Below are 9,674 nucleotides of genomic sequence, written 5' to 3'. Positions count from 1 at the left end.
TTTTTTTATTGAACAAGGGTGTTAAATTTCTCAATGGAAATTTGTTTACAAATTCAATTTTCACATTTATTAACATTAATAATTTTTTATATCTAATATGATATTAATTTTTTAATATCTATGTAATTTCATATTTTGTTCTGTTATTGTTATTACGAAAATTTGCAGCTTTTATAAATAGCATTAAAAAACCAAAGGTCCATTCTGAAAAGTCAGTTACTTTAATTAAAAAGATGACGATTTATACAAATTATTATACCCCAATTTATTTATGAAAATTATATTTATAACTCGAAATAGCATTTAGTCCAATAAAAATTAAAATTCATATAAATATTCCTAATAAATTCCGAGAAAATAGATTTCAAGAAAGTCATTAAAACGTTCTGTACACATTTAACGCTCTCTACCTAAGGATCAAAAGATTCTATAAAATTGAATTAGCGAACGGTGAAGATTATTTTGTGCACTTGATGCGACCGCGACGAGAGCAAAATAAATCAGACGAATCAAAAGCATTTTCATCACCTATTCACGAATTCAATTGCCAGCGTTAACGAGATCTTCCTTCCTGTAGGAAGGATTTTCGAGATTTAATCCCATCTCCTGATGAATCTGTATGACGTTCAGCAGGTAGTTTCGCCGAAGAAGGCGTAAATCAAAATTTCACACTTTCAGCTTCCGGCAAGTGGTTCCGGGCACGCGTACATATGGGTACAGTAGAGGGAGGGAGGAAAAGCTTTAAACACGTTCCACGATCAAAAGCGTAAAAACGATCTTTGAAAGTTTATCGCCGTCCCCGCTCTCGAGAGCCAGATGTCGCAGTCCAACACGCGAATCCCGTTTTAACGGGATGCCCAACAGCCGCACGTGTTTTCACCGATTCTTCGACAGTTTCTCCGGCAATTGCATATTAAATGCAGCCGTATTCTCTCTGCTGTTTCCCAGGCCCGCCTCGCACCCTTGCCGTCCAACGGCGTAGGATTCGAATAGTGAAATATGGTCGCGCCATAAGAGAACCGCTAGCACGAAAATACTATCGCTTTCCAATAGTACGTTAGGCGAGGCCGAACAGGGTGAATATGCGAGCCCGTTCCGGCGAGGGTAGGGGAGCGCGAACAGCAGGACGACGAAAATAAGCGAAGAAACTGAAAATATCGTTCGTTTTGCGGCCCTCTCTCGGCCATATGGTGACCTACGTATATCATATTAGAAGGCAATTTTTAACTCGGTGGGGGCACATTTCACGTGAAAGTGCTGGTTATAACCGGTCGCCGCTAAAAATCCAATGAATTGATAGGAAAGGAAGAAATGGAGGAAAAGCAATGGCCGTTTGAGGGAGGAAAAAACTAGCGGCCGACTTTTCCCCGGCTTCTCTGACCAAAGGAAAACGACCGCAATATCTTAGGGGCGAAAGTACACACGAACTGCCGTGGCAAAGACCTCGGTCGCCTCGAATAAATCTTGCTAGCCTCGACCCTCCAAGATTTCCCTTTCTCTTCCTCTTCGGATACCTTCTTTCTCACTTCTTTCTATTCTTCTTTTCATTACAATCATTATAAATATTGTCTTTGACTGCTTTGATTCTTTAATTCTCGAAAGACGAATCTTGGGTCAATCGAGACCCAAACTTACAAAACATATACACGGATACTTGTCTATAATTTTTAAACGAAAGAGTTTTATATATTGAAAGAATAATTTTTAGAAAAATGTATTAATATAAAATACTAAATTAAATTAAAATTAGGGCATTCTCCATGGTCCGCCGTCCGAAGGTTAATGAATCACTCTACGTTCGTAATGCCCTTTCAACATTATTCTTTCATGAATTATCGTAAAGACGTTCGAATAAAATTTAAAAGTTTCTTTTCGGAATTGTTGCCACACGACGCTTGAAGTTTCGCAGGACCCTTCTGTTCAGATTATTGTAGGGAATTCGCTCCAGTTGGAAATTAGAATATAATATATAGTAGTATATTACATAAAATTTGTTAAAAATAAATGTATTATCCACAATTTTGAGTGATTGCAGATTGGTAATTGAAATGTTAAAATATTATAGAAGAGTCTTATAATATTGCTAATAGAATTGTACGAATACGCAAAATTACGGGCTCGGACACCCTCGGGCAGGCATGGAGAAACTGGGCAAACTCGGGTGGGCCTAACTTACGAAATCATAATGCGGTAACGCTTTAAACGGAATCTGCTCGACTTCTTCCGACCCGATCCGATCCGATCCCGATACTCCTCGGGTATCCCCACACCCCTACTATCTAATAAGGGTAAACTTTAAGGGATAACTTTCCCCCCACAGAATAAATTTATGATGTGTAGGCGTTTAATGGAGGGGAAAGAGGGTTTTGGTCTCCCAGGACGCCTTTGGTTCGGGCCGGGGACCGATAGGTGGCGGGGAGATGATCTGGGATATCAGTATTCTCACTAGCGGTCGCCCGGCATGTAGTTCGAATATATAGAAATTCCGAAGTGCAGTATGATAGGTGTCTGGGGCAGGGGAATCGTTTGTTATCAGCCCCACTGAGGAGTCTGACAGACGATTCCGAGACGAAGAAAAACGCCTTTTGTCCCCTCTCCTAGAGATCGAAATACACGGAGTAATTTCAACAGATAATAATTCGAAAGTTACAAGTTGTGTCAGAGTCACTTTCACAGAACACATATTGCGTATGTGTACCATAAACTATCCGGTTCGAAGCCTCATCCGGATGTCTGTAATTAACGGACCGTTATAGAAGATGTAGATAATAGCCGGCAGAGGGATGAAAGGGGGCTCTCGAGTTAGGCAATATTAAATTCAAAGTGCAATACTACAATTTATAATTATATTTCTTGGAGTTGGTAGCAACATAAGAAGTCCAGAGAAGAAGCAGGTGAGGTTCTTACATGCATTTCTCTGAGCTGATAGCTTATGTGCATGTACTTTCAACGCTCTATACAATTCCAAAGTAGTTCTGCAAGTTTCAGTTTCGAGGTGGCAGGGACGTATTTGAACTCCTTAATAGATTTCCAGAAGTGGTGCATGAACTCGATTAAAATTATTTCATCACGTAACAAAATACTTTCAACAATTCTTTCATTTCTTTCTCTTTTTATCGAAGATTAACACTTTATGTATCGGAAGCCTATTAACTCTTATGATGTAAGAGTCTAACATACCTCGCTTGTTCTATTCATCTAACTATTTATTGGATAAAAACAAAAACATAATTATTCTAAAAATACAAATATTATACATAAAGAATAAATCAATTTTATAAGTTCGAATGATCCTATCAAAGGAAATTAAACAGGGATTATATTGTTATTTGTTTCGAGATTTCGTTGTTATTCAAAAACCATCTCATTAGTTAAGGGTTAATAAGCTTTTCAATGCCATGGGTTGTTGACGAAAAGTTAATTAATAATCTTTCGATTATTACAAATTGACCTATAACTCAGTTGAAATAATAAAATTTAGGTGTACTATAATTGAGAGGAAATTGAAAGTAAGGGTTATATCTTCAAAACTTTAGTTATTGTTAAGTTTTGTTGTAATAATGTTAATTTATTTTATTTGTAGGTGATAGATTAGGCGCTAAAAAGTTTCTTTTTAATATATGACAGTTTTGAAATCCTAGATGACTATTTTCATAGATTTTCTTGAGAATATTTTCAAATTATTATTAAAACCGAAGGCTCCGCTGTTCAAGGGTTAAATACTTCATATTGACACACGTATCTCCACATTACCTTAGAAGTAATAAAAAGTATTAATATGTTCAGTAATAATATATTATATTTACCTAATGTTAGTATCACATGTTACAACAAGAAAGGGAGCTTTATCTACATTTTAGTGCCTCGTTAATGTCTTTGAGAAGAAACTATTATGTATGTACATTGCACAATTATTTTTAATATGATATAATTTCCATTGCATAGGCAAAGCTCCCTGTAGTAATAATTGTGCGTTAATAATGACACATTACTATTACACAGTTGATTCTTGCATCTTGTCATTGTTCAAAGTTAATAAGAAAATATATTATTTTTTAGAAAAAATATCTATTTTCATTTAGGACTTTAAGATTAGTATTTTGGATTAATAGTGATATTATTCAAAAAAGTAAGCATTCTAGGATTAAGTATTAATTTAAAAAAGTAATTAAAATAAAATACTTTCTTGAAAATTTTCTACAAATGAAAATGCATTTTGGATTTCTTAACAAGAACATATTTTGTTAATATTTTTCATCCTCACAAAGTCCAAAATTACTTAATTTCTACCATGATTCTTTAGATCTTGAACTGGACTAATTATTTTTGGTATATATTGTATAATTCAATTCGCAAAAGAATATGTAGGATTCGTGAGAAATACAATCAATCCAATATAAAAGCCACGTAGAACAAACAAGATCCTGTGCGGGAATACGAGTTGATCAACCAATTCTCCAAACCAATATTGGCGCAGGGTTTGCAACCCTGTTCTTCGATAGATAAATTCGTCCAATCATAGGTTTCGACATTCGAGCTAACATGTGGACAATGTGCTTATACTTGTCACCTTGCAGCTTACCGTTTCAGAAACTTTAATATATTTACTATTATAGTATTTGTATAAATGTCCAATAAACTTCTATTCCTAATTTTGAAAGAAAATCAACCAATTTATTATAATTTTGGCATATAAGACATAGTTTAAACATTTTTGTTTATTTTTATTCATTGTTTTTGACACTGTTCGGCGATCCAATTATAGCAATCTTTCTGTATGTAAATTTGAATATTAAAATTTGCAAGCATTCTAATCGTGACAAAAGGTAGCATAGAGTTATGAATATAAGCAGGCGTATATAGAAATACACTTGTGATCAAATCAGTCTTCCCTAAGGAAAATGGCGATATGTAGGGAAACAGGAATTTTCGAAGTCTCAATTTTAACGATATTTACATCAAAAATAATTTAGAAAGAAAAATAATTTAATTTTTAACTAGTAGATATTAGAAAATTTAGGATATGACTGATTGTGAGAAATATGAATAATAAGGGAATATCATTTCGAATTTTCCCGCGTAAACATTTATACCCAAGTGGTGGGAGATCACAGGCCCGTATATACGGGGCCTCTTTCGCTACATTCCGATTCTCCTCGAGGACACCAAAGTGGCGAGCGGAATCTGGGGAAAAAGAGACCTACGGTGAGGGCCTCGAAGCTCGGATCCTCGGAAGCCAAGAAATCCTATTGCCAAGAATCGCAATTTCCTTTTATCTAAATTTGAATACTTAAATTTGTAAATAATGAAATAATGATACGAAATAGTACAGAGATACAGTAAAACCTGAATAAATGCAACGAAAGAATGCTTGGATAAGTGCAACATCGCTATCCCCTCCACTTGGGGGGATCCCCCTAGACGAGAAAACCGTGTAATATGATCGGACCGTAATATCGGTGTGACTAATACTAATTGAACGATAAAACATTTTAATTTTTAACTTTTTCTCAATGAAATTTTTACTAACGCATTTGTGAGATTTTTCTGATTAAAATGACACCAAACATGATATAGTTTGAATTATATTTATAAACAATAGTAATAGAATAAACAACATAGAATTGACACCACGACTGAATATAAATGATGTTGGCTGAATACAAAAGATGTGTACGGACACAGAATCGGCATGTCGGCTGAATACAAAACATGTGTACGGACGCAGAATCGACACCTCGCTTGGATAAATGCAACATTAAATGCCCAGAATCGCCACCTTGCCTGGATAAATAAAACCTTTGAAACCAGAGCCGACACCGCGACTGGTTTTATTTTCGATCTCTGTTGCTTTTCGCCAAACTTTAACATCAATTTTAGCAAGTAATTATAATTGAAACTATATCGTGTTTGGTACCATTTTAATCAGAAAAATTTCACCAATGCGTTAGTAAAAGTTTCAATAAAAAAAAGTCAAAAATAAAAAAGTTTTATAGTTGAATCAGTATTAGTCACACCGATACGTTTCGGCTCTTTCCTCTCATCATCGGACCTCTCTCTTTCCGCCACTGTCTGTCCCTTTCTACGTTCACGCTTGGCTGGTCGTCGCGTGTAACCCGAGATTCGACACCTCGCTTGGATAAATGCAACCACTGGGTCCCAATCTTGGTTACATTTATCCAGGTTTTACTGTACGTATGTATATAAGCAGTTGTGTTACAGAGGTAGGTTTAAATAAAGGAAATTAATTGGTAGTATATTTGTGTATATCATTAATTAATTTTCTTCATTTAGATCTATTTCTATGATACAATTGCTTATATTCCTACATACATGCTAGTTTTTATCATTCTTTCAATTTCAATTTCAATTTCAGCAATTGAATTTAAATTGGGAGAATTACTGTGACTAAGGGACTATCCACTAATTAATTTTCTTTATTTAAATATATATATATAATTCTTCTATATATAAATTTGAAAGTATTCAAATAACGACAAAAAATAGCACAGAAATGTGAACATAGGTATACTATAGGTATAGATCTAAATAGAGAAAATTATTAAATAATACTGTATAATGGTCTATTGACAGTGATTTTCCTGTACCTAAATTTGATTATTAAAATTTTTAGGCATTCAAACAATGATAGAAAGTAATACATATGTAGGAATATAAGCAACTGTGTTATAGAAATAGATCTAAATGAAATAAATTAATTAATGCTACCATATCATGGTCCAATCATAGCAATCCTTCTATATCTAAATTTGAAAGCATTCAAATAATGACAAAAAATAGATCTTAATGAAGAAAATTAATTAGCAGTAATTTGAAGTGCGAATGATAGGAATGGAACTGGTTGTCCTACTTTCGGTATATTTGCACATACGAGGAACTAATTAAATCCGATGTGACAAGGTTGTCTAATGTTTCGCATGAAGCTCGTGTTTTGAGTGGAAGAGCCAATCCTGGCGTGTCACTACGATTATGTTATTTCGCAACCTGAAACTCTAGTTACCTACTTACCTAGAGATGCACGTGGGGCAATGGAATGACGGTGGATCGATAGCTCGACAATCAGTAACCTCTACCTTTCTTCCTCGGCTTTACGTAATTCTACCAGCATTGTTCGTCGGACTCGACATCATAAGAAGTTAATAACGCTTCATTTGCTTACAAAGCCCATCAGGTGAGAAAAATCGTTCACGTTACGGGATACACGCTCGTAAATCAACTACGTCATCGCACTTGGGCTGTGTTTTTATGAAAACTTTAGTGACATTAATTATAAGATCCTCTTTTTTTTAACTTATTAGTGGAACATTCTTTGACAATGTAAAAATATTTCAAGAGGTAAAGAGATACCAGAGAGCCGTTATGTATACAAAGCAGAATTGCCTAGCTGTATCATCTAAGATATTTTTTGTTATATTTTCAATTTGGTACTAATTCATTTACAACTTACTATTGAATATTATAGTTTGATATTTAAGAATAAATAATGCACAAGAATAAAAAAATTAATTTAACATATAATAGTGCAAAAGAATAAAAAAATTAATTACTTTGAATAACTAAAATATTTCAAAATATATAAAATTATATGGCAATAATAAAGGGTATTATTTATTAATATTAATCACAAAATGTTTGTTTATTAATATTATTAATTTTATTTATATATTGATATGTTTATTATATTATTTTTCTTTATAAGTTTATTAAATTAATATCATAATATTATTATTTGATTATTAATTTTAATAACTAACTATATAATTTTATTACTTTTAATTTATTATGAACCTTTTTATTATAAAAATACAATTTAAGCAATCGATTTTATAAACTGTACCTTTCGATTTCCAAAATTGTACTTCCTCTATAAATTTTAAATTTGCAAACGGAAGTAATGGTAATAAAACAGATGAATATAATAATAAATAAACTGCACATTTCATTATTAAATAAATATCCAATATTGCGTATCGGGCAATATTAAAAGAATTTACCTTAAATAAATTTCTGAAATAAGTAAAAACTCGGTTATTGTTATTCTCTTATTATCACCATTTATGAGAATTCAAAGATGTATTGTTGTTAAATCAGAATTATGAAAATTATTTGACGAAGAGTTAACGAAAGTGCTCATTATTGTTTTCTTAATCTTTTAGACCTTTCATGATTCTGTTGATAATTTTAAAAATTAGTTCAATTATTAACGTCAACTTGTATTTCATAGCTTTACACGTTAATGTTTTCTGCGATCATTTCTATAAGAAACTTTTAAGAATGTACGCTTTCATTTCCTTCTAATATCGCCGCAACCTCGGTGCTCCTTTTGTCTGAGATGACAGAGCTCCGAGACCGTTTTGTCAGCATCCTCTCGACACCGGGAACGTGAGATCGTTATTTCATTATGGTTAATTTGAGACTGAGTGCGCTCGTGGGGTAAGGCCAACGAGATAACAGAGGAATTCCCATCATTAGAAGGACGCATCTAGTGAAGATTAACGAGCGCCACAATACTCGATGTCACACTGAATAATATGTTACGTTCGTTGCAATTCATTCCCTTATTTGGAGTTGGAGCTCTTCTATTTGGATCGGCAGAAGTCCTATAAAAATTAGAAAACACCTGGAAAACTAGATTCTTTTCGGTCAGAAATCTCGTACTCAGGACCGGATTAAGATTTCTAGGGCCAGGGCTATTAAACCTTGAAGGGCCTCTTTCATTGATAAACTTGATACAAAAATTGAAATTTATTTTAAATAATATGAACTAACATGTAATCGAGAAAAAGGTAAGTGTAAAAAAATTTCATTTAATATTATTTGACATAGTACAGCAGACTCTCGTTATTATTGCTACTTGAGCGATTTGATCTGCACAATGGTTTTCAAACATACTAATATCGCTCTTCCACCGTCATAGCTTATGAAAACAATACATATCTATCTTCTTCCACCCATTCCCCTTCCTCCATCAAATGTGAGTTTGGAAGCTTGAAAAATTGTTCACTCCTTTAATTGTCTTATCTGTAGAAAAGTAACGAGAGATTACTGCACATGGAGACTTAGAAAGGGCTCCCCTCGAAAGGGGGGCTCGGTGCTGTGGTCCCCTTAAACCTCCCCTTTATCTGGCACAGTTCGTGCTAAAATATCCCTTATCCTCACTATTCTTTTTTTCTTAAATTTTTTAATCGAATAAAATGACCTGTACCCAGTATGTCGTGCGTAAAAGAAAATGGTTGTTTTCTCTTGTCGCCTAGCATTTACCAGCAGCACAGAAAATTGCAAAGGAAAGAAAGGTGGGCTCTGCTGGTTATATTCTCATAGGGCCCGCCCATTTTTAAATACAACCGCTGTTCCAGTGAAACATAGAGTAAATAGATAAACCACATAAACACATAATTCGGAAGGATCGCTCTTTCTGAATATACATATTTCTATTGGATCGTTTTTAAAAAACCGAAAATCATTTGTAGCATCACCAACATATCTATGTATTTATGTGGTTTATGTCGTCATTTTCTTCAAGAATGCTTACGCGGAGGGGCGGGAGGCCGGATGAGGCAGAGCCTACAGCGGAAGCTGCGGTGGTGGTGGGAGGCACTGTCTCTGGGGAAGCTTACCATGCTCGATACTGTATTTACATCATTAGTCATTTT

Source organism: Osmia lignaria, chromosome 9 (genome assembly GCF_051020975.1).
Source record: "Osmia lignaria lignaria isolate PbOS001 chromosome 9, iyOsmLign1, whole genome shotgun sequence".
In the NCBI taxonomy this organism is placed as follows: Eukaryota; Metazoa; Arthropoda; class Insecta; order Hymenoptera; family Megachilidae; genus Osmia; species Osmia lignaria.
The sequence above is the reverse complement of the archived record's forward strand: the minus strand, read 5'-3'. Positions refer to the sequence as shown.